At 40.9% G+C, this 19556-nt stretch overlaps 1 long non-coding RNA gene across 1 annotated transcript in view; it reads right to left on the bottom strand.

The window, feature by feature from the left end:
• Window positions 1–5187, bottom strand: part of LOC110262230 — a 57964-nt gene extending 52777 nt beyond the window's left edge. Inside the window, exon 1 of the long non-coding RNA XR_002347032.1 lies at window positions 3523–5187. This is a non-coding gene — a long non-coding RNA (uncharacterized LOC110262230). The remainder of the gene's footprint in view (window positions 1–3522) is intronic.

The raw sequence follows: 19556 nt of genomic DNA, 5'->3' as shown, positions 1-19556 counted from the left end.
AGAGCACTCCCAACAAACCTCCTGCAAACAAATCTCCATCTCAAAGTTTGTTTCCAAGGGAACCCAACCTAAGTTACATCTCTACCAAAGGGTGGGGAGTATAAGAAAAACTGAGTATAAGTCAGTTGCTAGAAGCCTTCTCAGTGATTTGTGTTTGAGATACTCAAAGAACCACAAAGTTGGAAAACCTAGGGATTTGGGCCAACTTAGTGCTTGTCATCCTTTAGGCATCACATAACTGAGGTCACTTCAAATGATGGTGACTTCTTTTGTTAAATGAAGAACCACATCCTTATTTATTTGGTTTGCAAAATATTATACATACATCTAACATACAGTGCTTATAGATGATTAAGTTCCTCAGGGGCTGAAGAGACCAATTTTTTCCCCAACACTCAAGCACTTTAAAAGCACTCTTTAAACTTGGATACACTTTAAAATTTGATACAAATTATTTTCCTCTTTAAAGCAGACCATGGAAGGAAACACTTGTTTAGGAAACACTTTATGTTTAGTTCTGATTATGTGCATGTTTAGTCAATGAATTATTTAAAAATTCATTTTTAGGGAGTTCTTGTTATGGTTCATTGGTAACGAACCTGACTGGTATCTGTGAGGGCACGGGTTAGATCCCTGGCCCTGCTCACTGGGTTGAGGATCCAGCATTGTCGTGAGCTGTGGTGTGGGTCACAAATGCGGCTCAGATCTGGTGTTGCTGTGATATAGGCCAGCAGCTGCAGCTCCAATTCAACCCCTAGCCTGGGAACTTCCATGTGCTGCAGGTGCAGCCCTAAAAAGACAAAAAAAAAAAAATCATTTTTAGTGTATATCGCTTTTCCTTCCATTTACTCCAACATATTATCATAATACTATTGTGATTAGAGATGTCTAAATTAGCCGTAAAACACCAGTATAAGTCAAATCAGCAGATGTTTACAGCTAAGGCATATTGAATATCTACTCTGCCCAAGTGCTTTCTGTGTATAAATTCAAGTAATCCTTACATGATATAGAAACTATTATTATCACTATTTTTCTTTTTCTTTTCTTTTTTTTTTTTTTTGCAATGCTGGATCCAAGCTGCATCTGCGATCTACACTAAAACTCTTGGCAGTGCCGGATCCTTAACCTACTGAGGGAGGCCAGGCATCGAACCCACAACCTCATGATTACTAGTCGGATTTATTTCCACTGAGCCACTACAGGAACTCTCTATACTATTTTTCAAAAGAGGAAAGCTGCCCAAAGTCACAAACTTAGGAAGCAGCAGAATTAGATTTTGAACTCAAGTGATTTGGTTCCAGAATCTATGCTTAGCCACTTCGCACTGTTACCTTCTCAATATCTAGAAATCTAGGCTTAGCAAAGAATTTTATAGATTTGGGAGTAAAAAGAAAAATTACTCTTATTTAGAGAACTCAAGGAAGGCTTCACAGAAGAGGTGATGTCTGAACAAAATCCTAAAATATAAATAGCATTTACATGTTACAGTTAATCTGCATCTTTAAAAACGGCCCTGCAAGAAAACCTGACTTAATAGCAGTTTCGGCAAGGAGAAAATGGGCTGAAAAACCAAAACCAAAAAGACTGAGTTGACTGCTTTTCTCTGGCTGTTAATAAAAGAAATCATTGTGTGCCTATACTATAAAAGATGTAAATGACTTCCAATGTATGGTCAATGTCTGCAGGGATGTGTAACATAGTTGAGTAGCTGAGACATTGAACTTGAAAGTGTAACAAGTAATAATTATAAAGCTGCATATGGTGAATGCCAAATGAGGATATAATTGGGTAAATATGCAAAAGAAAATGGTCCAGGATCTGCAGTCCTTCTCCCTAGCCCCTTCCTCAGGATGTATTTCCAAGGCTCATTGAAAGAGAGTTACATGGGATTTGCCAAGAGGGCAGAGTTTACTAGGAAGTCTTTGGATGGGTAGAGGTAGAAATGCCCCAAGGAGCCAGAGTATAGGAGGAATTCAGACTAGATTGGGATTGAGCTTTTCAGGCCCCAAGGTTTTCAAGACTTAACATTTGTAGCATCCTACAGTGGTTGACAAGCCTACAAGGAAAATGGCAGAGCATTAATCTTAAGAGGAAAATGCCCTGTGCTCAGAGCCTGTGGTCTTTCAGAGACCCCCAGGCCCTAGATGGCATGAAAGGTAGAAATGATTGTTATGAAGGAACCCCATGGGCCTGGACAAGGAACATCTCAACATTACCCAGTGAGGACAAGACAGACTATGCTAGATTGGTAAGACTCCTAGGGCTTTGAGTAATGGGATGGGGTGGAAAATTCCAATAAGAGATTGACTTTGCTGTTGTAATCCTAGCCAATGGGGTTCCAAATCATTTAATTTAATACAAAAAATATAGTGATGCCCAATCAAAGAATGAGAAGACTTAGAAATTTTCCCAAAGAAGGCATACAAATGGCCAACAGGTACATGAAAAGATGCTCAACATCACTAATTATCAGAGGAATGCAAATCAAAACCACAATGAGGTATCACCTCACACCAGTCAAAAAGGCCATCATCAAAAAGTCTACATGTAATAAATGCTGGAGCAGGTGCAGAGAAGAGGGAACCCTTGTGTACAACGGTGGGAATGTCAAGTGGTACAGCCACTGTGGAAAACAGTATGGAGGTTCCTTTAAAAAACTAAAAATAGAGTTTCCACATGATCCAACAATTCCACAAAAATACAAAAACACTAATTTGAAAAGATACATGCGTCCCAACATTCATAGCAGCACTATTTGCAACAGCTAAGACAGGGAAACAACCCAAGCGCCCATCAACAGATGACTGAATTAAGAGGATGTACTATATATACAATGGAATATTACACAGCCATAAAAGAATGAAACAATTGGCAGCAATTTATGTGGATCTAGAGAGTATTATGCTCAGTGAAGTAAGTCAAACAGAGAAAGAAAAATACTATATCACTTATATGTGAAATCTAAAAAATTATGCAAGTAAGTCCATATACAAAACAGAAACAGATTCATGGACATAGAAAACAAGCTTATGATTACCAAAGGTGGAGGTGGGACAAATGAGGAGTATGGGACTAATAGACACAAACTAACAAGGACTTCCTGTATAGCACAGTGAAGTATACTCAATATCTTATAATAACCTATAATGGAATATAATCTGCAAAAACAAATAAACAATCACCCAAATCATCATCATATAACCTGAAAGTTACACAATATTATAAATCAACTATATTTCACTAGAAACATACATTGATGGCATCCTAGTATTGGAATGAATTCATTACTGTGATTTTTTGTCAATCCAGTATTGTAATGGAGCAAAATTCATACCAGCTTGGGGAAGTATAAGCACCAAGTTTTACATCGAAATCATCACTGCCTGGGCATGTCAAGAAAGTTCATGGAAAAAGATGAAATTTCAAAGAATCCTTAAAGAATGAATAAAAACAAGAAATGTGATAGAGTGGGCAACATTCCCATAAACCATGGTGCAAAAGCCTAAAGATGGGGCGTACCTTTCATTCCTAGGAGATGGGATCCTTCAGGGACTCCTCAAAAACACTAAAGCCACAATGTTAACAGCCATATCTTTGAGATGCTGCCGAAGGTCTAAATCTGCTTCTAAACCAAGGTCTAAATCTGCTTCTAAAGAAACTCCAACGCTTCTCACCAGGTACTCGCTTCATTTAAACTGAAGCAGCAGGTTTAACTTATCATTATGCATGGACCCTCCCCTCCCAAGACGTTCTCCTTAGGTGTCAGTGATGAGAGAAGCAGCTGCTCCTCCCTGTTTCCACATCTTACTCTGCCACATTCTTCAGAAGGAATCAGGGTGGGCCTGGGCTCTCCAGCATCCCTCGGCCTTTCTCAAGGGCCATCAAGGTGAAAATCAGAAAATGCACACCGGTGTTAGAAGTGAGATGTGCATCCAGCCTTTAAGAACAGCTTTGGGTACAGCCCTTCCTCAGGCACGTATTATTTTTGCTGCTCAGATTTCAACAGCTTTTCCTTCTCACCAGTTGGTAGAAAATGCTGAAACCGCTCTTTTCCAAACCATCCATTAGGAAGCTGTTAACCTGTATCAGCTGGGTGCAAGCTGGCCAAACCCAAATTTTTCTATGTAAGGTATTCTTTATTTGAAAAAGGATGAAGAACTATGGACCTATAATCTACATAAACGCTACTTTGAAATACCATAAGTCAAGTATTTAGCTATAGGAATTGGTGACTATATGAAAAAGCCCTGGTATTTAGTTTCATCTGTGCATGTTCCAACCAGGAGAAAATATATCCAGACTTTTAATGTCCTCTGCTTCTTTTTCTCTGTGTCTCCAAACTTTGCTAACGTCCATTCTTTATCTCCTTTTTCTTCTCCCTTGTTCCCTGCTCTGTCTCATTACATGTCTAGGGTCTGGTCCATAATTTCAGGAGAACAAGGAAATCAGGCTCTCTCACTCCTTACAGCATTTTTTCTGGGCACTTTAATAACAATGAATTTGCTGCCTTGCCCTATGTTTTTTCTCATCTCTTCCTCTTGCTCTGTTTCTCATGACAATTGACATTGTTTTTTGCACAATTCATTTAATATATCACAGAGTGACCAACCAGTCCCTGGCTTGGCTGGGTAGAAAAACTCTTCCACCCTGATAAATTACACATGCTAAATATATGGGGAGGTATATTGAAGATGGATAAATGATTTTTAACAGTGAACGCGTAAGCTGTAAATTAGTGTTCTAAGATGTCCGTCCTTGCTTCTGACAGGTGCTAAGTTTAAAGCTACAGACTTCAGAATGCGGGCAGAATATCCATAGTACATATTAGATGTTCCTTTAAAAAAAAATAAAAAAATAAAAGTCCACTGGAAATTATCAAGAAATAGCCAGAGTGATTTTTCTATATACTTCTTGAAACATCATCAACAATTACAAAGGGAACACTAATCTCACAAGTTTCCTCATTTTGGGAGAGTTGTCAAATGTCTGCAAGTGGCATGAACAGAAAATTCCAACTTGAATCCAATGGTAACTGAATGTTGCAATTATGACTGTTTATATTCCGCTAGAAGTTCCCAGGGGGTGGGGAAGGCAGGGTACAATGTACATAAATAACCAGGGAGAGCACACAGCCCAATTCTAGTCACCAAAAGAGTCAGGGACCCATCCCCCTCCCAAACTAATATTTACATCAATAAACTGTAAGGGATTTAGGCAGAATCCCAGAGTCCTGGCCCACAGAACATTCTTACAAGGGACTGAGACAATGGACCTCGAACTCCTGACTTTGTCACTGCAGATGCTGCACAGAGAGCCAGATTGAGAAACCCTGACCCAGGCCCTCTTACTCCTCCTTTCCTTGAATGGAGCCCAAGTAAAGCCCTAGAGGCTCACAGTCGTGCCGGCGCAGGGAGTGTGCAGCCAGGCTTGGATGTTCGCCACAAGGGAGCAGAGTGGAGAGAGGAGGAGGCTAGGTCTGAGGGCTTGATGGTCTCAGAGACAGCAAGACACAGGAGGCTGGGCCACACACATCAGTGACCCACGTCCCAGCGTCAGTGATGCGATGGGCCCCTCCCACAGGTGGGGAAGCAGAAAGGATTCCTCCAGCCTAGAGGGTGGGCAGAAGGCCTGTCTCTCTTAGGGATTCAAACAGAAGCCCTCAAAGAGCACTGGGTCTGGTTTCCTTCTGTTAGTTTGCTAAGGCTGCTGTAAAACAAAGTACTGCAACCAGGGGGGCTGAAACACAGAAATGTTATCTCACAGTTCTGAAGGCCAAGTCCAAATCAAGGTGTTGATTGAATTAGTTTGGTCTAGAGGCTGTAAGGGAAGGAGTTGTTCCAAGCCTTTCTCTGTGTAGACAGCTGTCTTCTCGCCGTGTCTTCACAGTGACTTTCTCTATGGGTGTCTCTGTGCCCAAATTTCTCCCCTTTATAAAGACACCCATCACACTGGCCGAGGGCCCTCCCAATGACCTCATTTTAACTAAATTACTTCTGTAAAGACCATTTCTCCAAATAAGGTCACACTGGATGCTGTTTCTTGCTTGAATCAAGTGTTCCAGAAAAAGCCGGTTTGATAAATATGGCAGTTTATCAACTTCCACCGCACTATCCAGACAGCAAAATGCCTGACTCCACGGAGTGTGTGCATTTTGGAAGGCACAGCTCATGCTGAAGAGCCCAGCCACACTCCTCCAAGTGCTGTTAATTCTGAACAAGACTTCTGGGAAAAGTGTACCTGGCTTTATGAATGCTTTGGGGCCCCACACCTCAAACTGAGTCTCTGTCAGGAACATGAATAACCGGCTCCTTTGCACATGTTCCCTGTCAGAATTGTTCAGCGATGCAGAGCTCCCATTTCTAAATATTTACAAAGTACTATTTATCAGACTGAAAGAGACTGTTTCTGCTCCACAATGTCGGGCATATGGTAGCAGCATGAGATAGAAGATAAATCGTGCTGGGTGATTCCAACTGGATTTAATGCCAGCAATAATTATTTTTAATCAGATGGAAAGTTCCCTCGTGATACCAGCCCATCTAACATTAGAAAATAATTTTGTCAGTTCTCATTGTCTGGTACTGTTTCTAGAAATAATCTCCTAGGGCCTTTTGAAGTCTTAACTTTTATCTTTTCTCGTTCTCTCTTTCTATGGTAATGTTCTACCCATTCTCTCAATCCTGCCTTTTGATTATAGGGCGCCTTTAATAAATCGTTTTAAGCATTTGGGGATTCACAAATCCTCTTTCAATACTTTTTTTTTTTTTTTTTTGCTTTTTAGGGCCGAACCCACAGCATAGAGAGGTTCCCAGACCAGGGGTCAAATCGGAGCTGTAGCTGCCGGCCTAACCCATAGCCAGAGCAATCCCAGATTCGAGCTGCGCCTGTGACCTACACCACAACTCATGGCAATGCTGGATCCTTAACCCAGTGAGTGAGGCCAGGGATCGAACCTGCATCCTCATGGATGCCAGTCAGATTCATTAATCTCTGAGCCATGGTAGGAACTCCTCAACACATTTCTTGATTCTCTGTGCACTTCTTCCCTGCCCGCTTCCCCCTTACCCTCCTCCTCCAAAGGGGGCAACAAAATATGACTAATAGCCTGAGAGCAACTGCAATCAGGTGATATAGAATTGGCATGTGGTGTGTTATTGGCTTGAGGCTGGAAACAGGTTAGATGTGTTCCAAGGGAAATAAGACCCCAAGTGGGCACCTCACTGCACGGGCTGTGTAGGTACACATTGCTGCGCCCACCCATACCTCATGAAAGATGCATTTCCTGGCCAGCTCTGACCTGGAATTTTCAACCTAACTGGTAATTTAAAAAATAACTGGCTATTTAGCTGCATTCATTTGTAGGTATAAAAATATGAGTTAGGGATACAGCTAAAAAAAATCCTATTTCTAAGCAATACAAAGGGGAGGTTCATGTATAGGAGAATTTTTTATCAGTAGGTGAATGGGGGACATCTCCATCTCTGATGCAAACCCGTCAATCTGATGACTCTTCCTCCAGAAAGAAGACTTTCATTCTGGGCTTTGTGCAGCTCTGCGAAGCGATGCTGGAACCTGAGGGCCTCACCAATGTCAGATTTGCTCTCACCAGTTTGTGAACAACCAAGGTGCTCTGTCCTGTGAGCAGCAGACTTGGCCAAGCCACCAATCCTAAAGCAAACAGCAGCATTAACACAGAGAAGCTCATTTCCTACCGAACGAGGACAAGTCAGAAGAACAACCCCCTAGAAGGCAGCAGCGAGGGCCCCTGCTATACCTTGCTTAGGAGTCAAGTTAGGGCAGCTCCTTCTTCTGGATTCTTTTGCACACACAACTTCCTGGGTCTGGGGAGAGTGGCTTTTGGTTTTGGCTCCTCCTGCTCCAAACTATAGGCTAAACCGTTGATGTGGAAACTCTCCATATCAAACCCTCTCCTACAGAAACTAGGTTATTCCTACTGCTTCCCCTGGGTGGACTGACCTGGGTCCCTGGTTGATACTGCTCGACAGGACAGCCTGACCTGGGGAGACTCAAGACTGTCCAAGGCACATCCCCCAGGGAGTTCTCTGGGGCCAATTTGAAGATCTTTGATTTTCAGATGAACTCTTACTTAGAACTGAGCTTGGGAATGTGCCTTCAGACAAATAATCTAGTTCACAATCTGCCTTTGCCCCTGTAGGAAAGAGAGGCCATATCACTTTTCCATTAGAGCTTTACTATGATGCTCCAAGGGTATAAAAACTTAGGGGTCACCAAGCAAAGAAAAGTTAGAGACATTAGTGCAGGCATTGAAAATGTAAATGATTCTGATGACAGGGTAACAATTCCTTCATCAAGTCAGCTAGTTTCCAGTTCTTTGCTTTCAACAGAAACGAAGGAGGAATTGTCACCTAATATATCATTAAAAATAATTTTGAATAATAGATCATCATGTGATTTGGGGGGAGGGGGAGTAGAAATCGCTCAGAGGAAGGAATACAATTGGAAACTACGCTAGAGCAAAATTCTTTCTGTTGCATCTACTTATTTAGCACTTTGCTTAAATACCTAAAGAGAAAGTTACTGTCTGCTAGTATGAACTTTACATGCACTATCCTGTTCAATCCTCACAACAACACTGTAATTATTCCTAATTTACATTTGAAAAAGGAAGCTTGTAGAGGTCTACTTCTTGTCCAAAGTTACAGAGCTAATAAGTGATGGAGTTGAGACTTGAATTCAAGTAGACTGGCCCCAGAGTCTGTACAGATAGTGGCTATGCTATAGTTAATACTACTTTTCAGCTTATAGCAATAACAGCAATAATGGCAATAGAATTGATGCTAAACCCTAACTTATTTTAGCAGTAAATATACCCATCCACTAATGCATGAATGAGTTGAAAATTTAAAAAATCACTATCCAAATTGAGATAAATTTCCAATAAAATTTTACTTTTTTATTTAATTATCAAACTTTGTAACATATTCTGGTTATTTTTATTAGCTTGATATTGGTAATATTTATAATGATAAATCAATTCAGAGGATATTTTATCAAAGATTTGATCACAAGGAACTACAAAATTAAACTTCTCTATATATGGATTTTTGTTGCAAAGTATAATATAATAATAAATCTAAGATTTTTAAGCAAAAATACTACATTAAGGTATATTCTGTGGGAGAGAAGTTGAAAGAAAAAAAGGAATGATATAAAATTTCCAAATTTTAAAACTGGGTTTATGTGTTCCTCATTTTTGTATTTATCTTTGCTCTATCTTTGAGACAATATGTTTTTTCTTATACATAATACATCTATGTATTTTTTTTTAAGTGGATAACGTTTGGTATTGGAATGCCATGGTATTTAGATTCCTTTGGGATTTTTATTAAGGTATGATTGATATAGAAAAAGCTGCATATGTTTAATTTACACAACCCAATGAGTTTGGCAATAAATACATATGCGTAAGACCACAATCTATGCCATAAACATATCCATCACCTCCAAAATTTTTCCTGTGGATATTTTTTTGAAAGCAATGCAAAGGTTTATTTTTAAATGTCAATATTTACAATATCCTGGCAGTTACACCCTTTGGAACTGTTTAGATTTATGATAAAAATTTTTGAATGTCAATCTTAAAATGTGCAAGGGGTTACAGAGTTTTTCAAAGTTACTTTTGGTATTACGTGACCAAAAATGTTCAAAGACCACTGCTCTAATCTGTGGGTATCTTCCCTCCACTCCCTGTTTTAGTTTCCTCACTCTTAGCACGTCCTCACTTAATTCACTATTTAATCAATTTTATTAAGTACCAACTCTGTGCTGGAGAGGGTGTCAACATACCAATGAACTGGACAGAAGCATTAACGATTTTATGAAATAGTGAAATGCTAATTCCTTCTGCTTAATTTTTTTCTTGCTACCTTTCTTCTGTGGCTTCTGGGTCTCTTTCTTTTCATATATTATTTTCAGTTGGGACTTAGTTCCCCTGAGCACAAAAACCATTAAAATATCTATGAAATATCTCAAACATACACAGAGAAGCATAAGGAACAATAAAATGTATACTTCTTGTTTTCTTATCACCCAAGTTTAATACATCTTATACCATTTTGCTCAAACTGTTCATATTAAGCAGTGGGACAAAACAGGAAAACATTTCATACACAGCTGAAACCCCTAGGTACCCCTTCCTAATTCCGCCGACTCTCCTCCCTCTTCAGATATAAACTACCCAGATTTGTGTTTATAGTTCTTAAGAAACATTTATACTTTTACTATATATAAGCAACTTAGAGGTGTATTGATTTGGGTGTTTTCAAGCTGGATTTAAAAATAGTATTACTTTGTAGATACCCTGCAAATTCTTTTTGTACTCAATGTTTTTTTGAGATTGATAGTTTATCCATGTGATTTTAGTCAAGTCCACTATTTTCCTTTGCTGTATCATATCATATGAATAACTCACGTTTATTAACCCTTCTTCTCTGATGGGCACTTAGGTTGCTTCTCACTTCTCCCATCATGATGTAGCAATGAACCTTCTTATATATGTGCCTCCTGAACATGTTTTTGAGTGTTTCTCTGGGATCTATATCTAGACATGGAATTGCTCTGTTATAGAGTTTGTGCAGTTTCAACTTTATTAAGTATTGCTAACTTGCCTTTTGAAGTTGTACAAATTATGACCGTTAATCCTTTTACTGTCATTTTACTAAAAATCTTAACAAGAAGCAGCAGTAAATGCATTTTTAACTCAAAGTCAAACATTATCCTTTTAAACAATTACTCTTCATTGTTCCTTCTTTCTTTTTCTAGAACTTCTACTAAATATACATTAGAGAATTTTAGTTTATCCTACAGTTTTCAACTCTGTTCACAATTTCAAACTCTGTCTCTACCTGTTGTGTTTTGGATGAATTACCAATTCATTTATTGTCTCTTCATTCTTTCCAATCTACAGTAAACATCAAGTTTTTATTTCAATGACTATTTTTAATTTTGAAATTTTCTGATCATTTATTTTTTCATTCTCATTTAATTTATCCTTGGTTTTGTTTCATTAACAATTTATCCCTGGTTTTGTTTTGGTTAAAGTCTTTAACCAATCTTTTATAAAAATAATTAATTTCCTCTAGAATAAATTCACATTAAAGATTTTAAAGCCAGCTCTGTTAGCATTACATTTCTTTATGTGTTTTGGAATTTGATTTTGTAGGGTCAATTTTCAGTGATTGTCTTTCTTTCTCCCTCTGTGCTCAGTTTTCCTTGCGCAGTGGTTCTGTGGGTATCATCACTCAGCTCTCAGATCTGGTCACAAGCTACCAATTCAGTTTTCCTGCCCAGACGTAGTATTGATAATTTGAGGATTTACCAAGCCAGCCTGTGGCTTAGTTGGCTCCAGATTGGTAGATGATCTATGGATCTTCCTATTTTCATAGACCTGTAGCTTAACAATAGTTTATTATTGCCCTAAGCAGTAATTGAAAGTAGGTTTTTTCAGATGCTTTTCAGGATCAAGGTAGCTCTGCTAATTCAAGGAGTGAGCATTAGGGATCATGCACTTTAAGTCCTCCTTACCCCACTAAGAGCCAAACTCCTCTATGCCGCCATCTGGGTCCAGGAACCGACTGAGACTAGTGTTTTCAGCCTCTTTCATTACTTTGCGATTCTTTCCTAAATTTGGTCTTAAGCTGTGTTTATCTCATTTTTAATCTTAGTTTACGTCATTTTGATTTTCTTTCTCTTTTTATATTACTTGACTGAGCCATACAAGACTGCCAGTTTGTTGACAAAATGGTCAAATATTAGCAACTTTATATGGCTTATAGTAATAAACTCATTTTTGCTACATGTTTCACACTTGGATACATCAATACATGAGCCTATTTTGGCATCTGGACGGAAGGTCTTTTTAAGTCTCTGATCTTTCTTTCTCTCATCAAATGGTCAGTCAGTCAAATAGCCAAATGCCAGAATCAATTTAAAGTTCCATGCAGAGACTTTTTTCCATAAAGTGCCTTTTAGATTTTGGAAGGCTGTAGAGAGGTAAGGAGGTGGTAGTGGGTGGTTGATAAACAATAAATGATTGAGAAAAAAGAACTTAAACCTACCTCCTCCCAAGGTCATTATTCTTCTTTCTGCCATCGTCCAAAAGTTTAAACTAAATAAAATTTTGCTGATCAAGGAACTATGATTGGTTTGTTTTCATTTGGCAGAGAGGAAAGAACTAGAAAAATGCATAAAAAGGGAGGAAATAACATATTTTATTTCTATAATTAAAATCTTGACTTATACCCGTTTTAACAAATATATGAATAGCCTAGCTTATGCAATAAATTAAAAAGCCACAGATAATGGAAGTGTCTAGTTTCTGTGTGTGTATTTTGGGGACTTGATTTTTATGAGAGACAAGACAGAGAAAACTGGATCATGAAAGTTTTTTAAAGAAGTAGGAGCCCAAGAATCTGTCATCACGAACAATTCAATAGCTTTCTTTCAGACACATTGAATTTAAGAAGCACTGGTGTCTTTTTTTTTTTTTTTTTTTTTTTTTTTTGTCTTTTTAGGGCCACACCTGCAGCATCCAGAAGTTCCCAGGCCAGGGGTGGAATCAGAGCTGCAGCTGTCAGCCTAAGTCACAGCCAAAGCAATGCCAGATCCAAGCTGCACCTGTGACCTACACTGCAGCTTGCAGCAATGCTGGATCCTTAACCCGCTGAGCTAGGCCAGGGATGGAACCTGCATCTTCACAGACACTCTCTTGGGTTCTTAGCCTGCTGAGCACAACTGGAACTCTGATATCTTTTAGCCTTCAAAGATTCAGGATCTCTGAATTCCTGCCCTACCCTAGCATATTCCCCTCCCCCAAATATCCATTCTCCCCCTCTGCTGAGTAACTGAATCCCTGCTTGCTCATCAGCAGGGCAGACTGATACTCAATTGAAAGACTACCTTCACTGGGCCACAGAGCAGTGCAGAGTGATCATGCAACCAGGTGCTGGCCATACGGTGCCAGGTGACTTCTGGGCAGTACCTTTAAAAGAGGGGTATGTTCTTTGTAACTACATTCTGGAGTAAGGATGTGATGGCTGGAGTTCAGAAGCCGTCTCAGAGCATGAGAGAGGGCACAGCAGAGAGATGGGCGGGGATTGGGTCTCCTAGAGCAGCTTGGGTCTCTTTTCTTTGACTTCTGTCACTTAAAAGAGACATTAGCTCCTGTCCTGTTCAAGCTGTTCTTACTTTTTTCTGTTCTGCAGAACCAATTTGTGGTGCCAGCAAATTACTCCATTGCTAAAATTAATTATTATCATGACACGTTCCTTCTGATGATAAGGCTTAGCACTTAGTATTTTCATGACAAAGTGAAAGGGCAGAGAGATTTGTCATTTGATTCATTCCACTCTAAATTCCAAATGCTGGAACAGCCGTTGGGTTTCCCTCAGGTTGGCTTGATCATGCAGCACTTTCCAATGACTTTAGCCAGCATGTTAAAAAACTGTGGTTTTCATGTCATAACTATCTGCACCTCTACAGTAAAATAAGTCTTTATTTTTAAATGTCAAACTCTCAGTGAAAGAGTAATGCTTTTAAAACTACACCCTGTTAATTGCTGTAAAATTGCCCCAGGTGTTCCTCACCACAAATATGTTCCCTGGTGCCACCCACCACTTGATTCCCTCCTCATGCTCCCTGTGTCCCAGGCTAAATCCTCATCATCCTAGAGATAAAGCAGACACTTGGGAGAAAGGATTTGATTTAAAATAAGTGGAACTGTATTCAAGCTAACTTAACTAAAGCATCATTTATTTGTTCATACTACTGAACAGTCCACTGGACATAGGTCTCCTGGTTTCCAGCTTTTGCTGGATAGAGTAGCGTCGTCAGAAATCTGTTCATTACATTCCTTGCTCTCCTCTGTGGGGGCAGGGCTTCTCTGATTGGTCAACAACGTTGTTCCCAGAAACTAAAGTTTCTCATAGTCTTTTTTTTTTTTTCTTTTTTCTCCCCCTGCCCCATACTTTTTTCTTGTCTTTTTTCTTTTTAGGGTAGCACCTGCAGCCTATGGAAGTTCCCAGGCTAGGAGTCAGTTCCCAGACTGTGGCACCACAGCCACAGCAATGCCACATCCAAGCCACGTCTGTGACCTACACCACAGCTCACAGCAATGCCAGATCCTTAACCCTCTGAGCAGGGCCAGGGATGGAACCCACGTCCTGGATATTACTTGGGTTCATAACCCACTGAAACTACAATGAGAACTCCCCTCCCCATACATTTTAATATTAGCACTACTACCCCAAAATGGACTGGTTCTAATTTGCCTGGTTTAAAACATGTGCTAACTCCAAACTAACCCCAGAGCTGGGGGGTGGAGTTTTCTGATTAGTAAGGCCTTGTCCACAGGCTGCCTGTGTAGCCACAGAGACTGCATGAGAAGACAATGACAAAAAGAAGAGGGATTTTATCTGCAGAAAAGAACGTATTTAGCAAGAAAATATAGCAGGCTTCTACAACTGGGCAATTCAACTTTAGAAACGAGGACAACTAATGTGTTACTTTCAGCATCTTTGAATCTTTCTAGGTCTCATCCTTTTCTTCTTATGACACTTTACAGCTAATTCTATTTTACTGCTAATTCATTTGTAGTTCAGCTAACATTAATTTACATAGGTTTCTGACTCCTCTAACTTCCCTTCTAAACTTCTGGCTTTTCAACCTAGAGATAGATGCATGATTGAGAAGAGCAAGCTGTGTATAAATGAGGACTTTAAATTCTTTGCTTTAAATAGATAGAATGGTTGAGTTTAAAAGTTTGGGGGGACAATGAAGTAGAGAGTGAAATAGCCCTCATTTAGGAAGCGCTTTGAGAGATCATGATACTGGGTGCCAGCCACATGACAACTAGCGTAAATAGGGTGGGTGAGTTTGTCTATCACAGGTTTTTATTTCTCAGGAATTTCATCTCCAGTTCATTCAGAGGCTTCAGTGCGAACCAGGCAGAGGGAGGCAAGGGCATGATAAAACCAAGGGTGGATCAAGAAGGATTGTTGGCCAGTCAGCCAAATGCAAGTGGTGCCCTTGGCTTTGACCAAACAGCACCAAGAGCCATGTGCTCTTGATGTGGTATGTGGCATAAGGCAGCAGACAGGAGGCAGATCAACGGGTGACCATGTCAAAGTCCCGAGTTATGGTGCAGGTCTCCACTCAGCAATGGAGGAGGTCAGTATTCCTCTCCCAAGAATAGGTACTGGCAAAAGCTAGGCAAAACTTTCCACTCTGCAGGGAATCTCAGGTATCAGCCCAGAAGCAAAGACAATCAGTGCACATGCATGAAGACCAGGGTGCTGGCTTTGATCTGGAGCATGCCATTGCCAGACAAACCCCGGATTACGACCTCTGGAGGGTCTGTAGCTGCCAACACCTTGCTGACTGGGATCACAATGGATGAGAACTCAGGGCTGAGTTTTCCAGTTAAAGTTACCAGCTGAGGGAGCCTTCTGAGGAAGAGGAAAAAGATAAATCTGAGGCAATGCTCAGTTTGTTTATAATTTATTTTTGTATCTTGAAGCACCTACTACAGTGCTGGGCACTGTACTCAATACAGACATAATCAATTAAAGGGGGGGGTGACATGAACACACAAGCATCTTCCCAATGTGACAACACATAAAACCAGGGACAAAAGCACAGCCACAGAGGGAAGAATGCTGGCTGGGCCATCTCGCTGTGTAAACTTAGTCTGCTTGATGCAGTGTTCCAAACACACAAGCCAACCAGCTTCAAGGCCACTCCTCCAGAATCCGCAAAAAGGCTTGTTAATATCAACCTGTTCTTTTAGTTCCCGGGTACTGATGTGATTTCCTAGGTCTACACGCTATTAAATTTAGTCGTTTTTGGAAAGAGAGAGGAGTTAGAGCCACTGGGTAGAAACGTGGGAGTTTTCAGTTCCAGAGCAAAGACATCTTCAGACCCATTGCTATCTAGGAGGAGAACTTTGTCTTTTAAAATTTTTATTCTGGGGCAACTTGAGGGTATTCGCACCCATTGTATCTTTCTGGCTCCAACATAAGGAAAACGCCTTTCCCCCCTTCTATGCCTATTTCCCTCTCCAGCAGCAGGTAACCTTGGGTTACAGAGGAACTCCTTCATGGCTTCTACGGCCACCAGTCATATGAGATTGCTCAGTAGTTTTTGGAACTTCCCAGGAATCAGAAAAAGTAGGTGTTGCCAGATTATCTTGGCCATCGTTGGACTGACAGATGTCTCATCCAGGTTGTCCTCATGCCCAAGTGGTTATTGGGAGCCATGCCAGAGCTCCAGGCTGGTGGTCCAAGGGTACACACAGCCAGAGTGGGCAGCGGGCAGGAGGCATAGTTGAATCTGAGCTACACTCGAGTCCAGGCAGGCAGCCAGCCTGAGAGGTAATCAAAGTTACCTAAGGGGTAATTTAGGGTAGAAACAGTTTGTATCCCTTGTAGCAAAGAACATTCAGGTGGGGGGCAAAAGCATATTGAACAGCTCTGTGTGCCCATGAGTGTCCTTGACCTTAGGGAAAGCTCGGTTGGAGCACATCATGAAGTTCTGTAGTCATAGTCTGAGACCGGCTTGATTGGTGGTTACTTCCTTTGTTGCCAGAACTCTACGAAAGGGACTCTGTTCCTTTATGTGGAGCTTAGTTTCTAAAGAATCACTTTCAAACCATCCCTCCATATACCCCGAGTAGCCATAAGCTGTAGTCTCATGAGAGGCTTGGGTCTTATCTGAATTAGGGCTGCGGGTGGGGTTGGGTACTACATCTTTAGGAAGGTGATGGTGCCGGGAGGAGGTCGTCCTTGTCCACCTGACCGTCCTTCCCCCAGCGAACGCGGTTTCCCCGGGGCAGGCAGGGGCAGTGGCTGCTCTCTGCTCTGCTCTGCTCTGGTAAGATCTGCAGCTGTGAGCTGGGCAAATGTCCAGGGTGAGCACTGCTGATTACACCCTTGACGGTGGTCCAGTTGGCCTTGCATGATGCAGGAGCACATGGGAGAAGGCGGCAGCTCCGGACAGACATTCTCTCCTCACCCACATAAATCCTCAGAGGGTTTCCCTCTGTGGGTTTATAAAAGCCCATTATCTAATTCATGACTCAGAGAATTGAACTTGCTAGCAAGAGGCTATTTAAGTCACATTTTGAATAATTTCTCAGCAGTTCATTACATGGGAAAACAGGTCCTTTTTGTTCTAATCCTTAGCCTAGGAATGCAACTTCCCTCTGCCAAATTCATTAACAAAACCTGTGTATAGGGGCCAGCAACTCTGGCCAGTTTCTTAAATGCACTGAAACTTGCTGATCATTGAAATGTAAATTTTTACCTTTGGCTGGAAATGATTCATGGGTCTCGGCTTGTAGGAAATAGCAATGTCACTTTCAAAGGCCCAGACCAAGTGCCCAGTGTGAGATGAGGCTTAACGTGTGGCAACCAAGAGAGGGCCACATGTCATCTTCCCGACGCAGCAGAAGGGAGGTCTGGTTGTGAATGTGGGGAACAGCTTGAGGGGGAAAAACGGTCCCCTTGTTGGCAATCTGGTGTACCAGAGCTCAGAAGAGCCCAACCACAGGACCAGGCTGTTCAGGCTCCTGGTCACATCAGTTACCATCCCTCTGAGAAGAGTTCAGGCTTTTGCCACCCCAGGCTGACCGGTGCAGAGTGGTGGGCCGGTTTCTCTACACAGAGGAAGATCGAGCCGTGGCCAGTGGAAGACCCCAGACCAAGGAAGCTGGTGAAATGGGTGAGGCGTAAGAAGCCGTCTCAGGAAACAGTGCTGCTTGATACAAAGCTAGATGTCCTTGTTACTAAGCATGTATTTTTTAATTTATATTATGTGTAACATAAGATAGAGTTAAATGATATTATTTTGATATATTGAAAATACTGAAAATGTTTAAAATAAAATATTAAAACATTTTTAAAAATATACACCTTTTCAATTTTTTAATTGTGGTAAAATACATCACGCTGGTTCCCGTCATGGCTCAACGGTTAATGAACCCAACTAGCATCCATGAGGTTGTGGGTTTGATCCCTGGCCTCGCTCAGTAGGTTAAGGATCCTGCATTGCTGTGAGATGTGGTGTAGGTCGCAGACACGGATCTGTGTTGCTGTGGCTGTGACACAGGCCGGCTGCTCCAGCTCCGACTTGACCCCTAGCCTGGGAACCTCCACATGCCGCTGGTGTGGCCCTAAAAAGAGAAAAAAAAAATACACATGATAAAATTTATGATCTTAACCACTTTTAGGTGTGCAGTTTAGTAGTATTAAGAACATCTATATTGTTGTGTATCCATTACCACCATCCATCTTCAGACCCTTTGCATCTTACAAACTAAAACACTAGACCCATTAACAATAACTCCCTATCCTCCTTCTCCCCACACTCCTGGCAACTAGCATTTTACTTTGTCTTTATGTTTTGACTACTCTAGTTACCTCATGTAAGTGGTATTTTCTTATAATGATGTCTCTTTTTATAAAGGCACTAATCCTATCATGAGGGCCCTACCCTCATGACCTCATCCAAATCTAATTATTTCCCAAAGCTGCCATCTCTAAATAGTATCTTAATGAGGGTTAGGGCTTCAGCATGCACATTTTGAGGGGGCATAATTTAGTCCATAGCACTACATAAATGTTTTTTCAAGACCTGCTTTCAATTATTTGGGGTATATACCCCCAAATGGGGAATTGCTGGTCACACGGTAATTCTATTTTTAACTTTTGGAGGAGCTGCCATGCTGTTTTCTACGGTGGCTGTACTGTCTTACATCCTCACCAACAGTGCTCACGGGTTACGATTTCTCCATGTTCTCGCCAATACTTGTAACTTTCTGGTCATTTGATAGAAGTCATACTGATATGTGTGAGGGGATATACCTCATTATGATTTTGATTTGCATTTCCCTACTGATTAGTGAGGTTGAGCATCTTTTCATGGACTTGCTAGCTATTCAAAAACATTTAATATACACTTTTAAAATATACTTTATATATTTCAAAAGTACAAGTTAATATAGATGCTTGGGGAAAAAACTGAAAAAATCATACTACAGGGTTATTGATTCTGCTGGCAAGATTAAGGGTCAATATTTTGGTTCTTACGTTTTTCTTTTTTTTTTTTTTTTTTTTTTTTGTCTTTTTGTCTTTTGTCTTTTTTTTTTGTTGTTGTTGTTGCTATTTCTTGGGCCGCTCCCGCGGCATATGGAGGTTCCCAGGCTAGGGGTTGAATCGGAGCTGTAGCCACCAGCCTACGCCAGAGTCACAGCAACGCGGGATCCGAGCCGAGTCTGCAACCTACACCACAGCTCACGGCAACGCCGGATCGTTAACCCACTGAGCAAGGGCAGGGACCGAACCCGCAACCTCATGGTTCCTAGTCGGATTCGTTAACCACTGCGCCACGACGGGAACTCCATGGTTCTTACGTTTTTCTATATGTTCTAAGTTTCTTTTAATAAAAAGGGTTTCTCTTATAATTACTGTTGTCTTATCATCATCTAACATTCATTGAATAATCGTTTTGCTCCTGGC

The sequence above is a fragment of the Sus scrofa genome, chromosome 1, assembly GCF_000003025.6.
Source record: "Sus scrofa isolate TJ Tabasco breed Duroc chromosome 1, Sscrofa11.1, whole genome shotgun sequence".
In the NCBI taxonomy this organism is placed as follows: domain Eukaryota; kingdom Metazoa; phylum Chordata; class Mammalia; order Artiodactyla; family Suidae; genus Sus; species Sus scrofa.
This window is presented reverse-complemented; position numbering and strand designations above follow the sequence as displayed.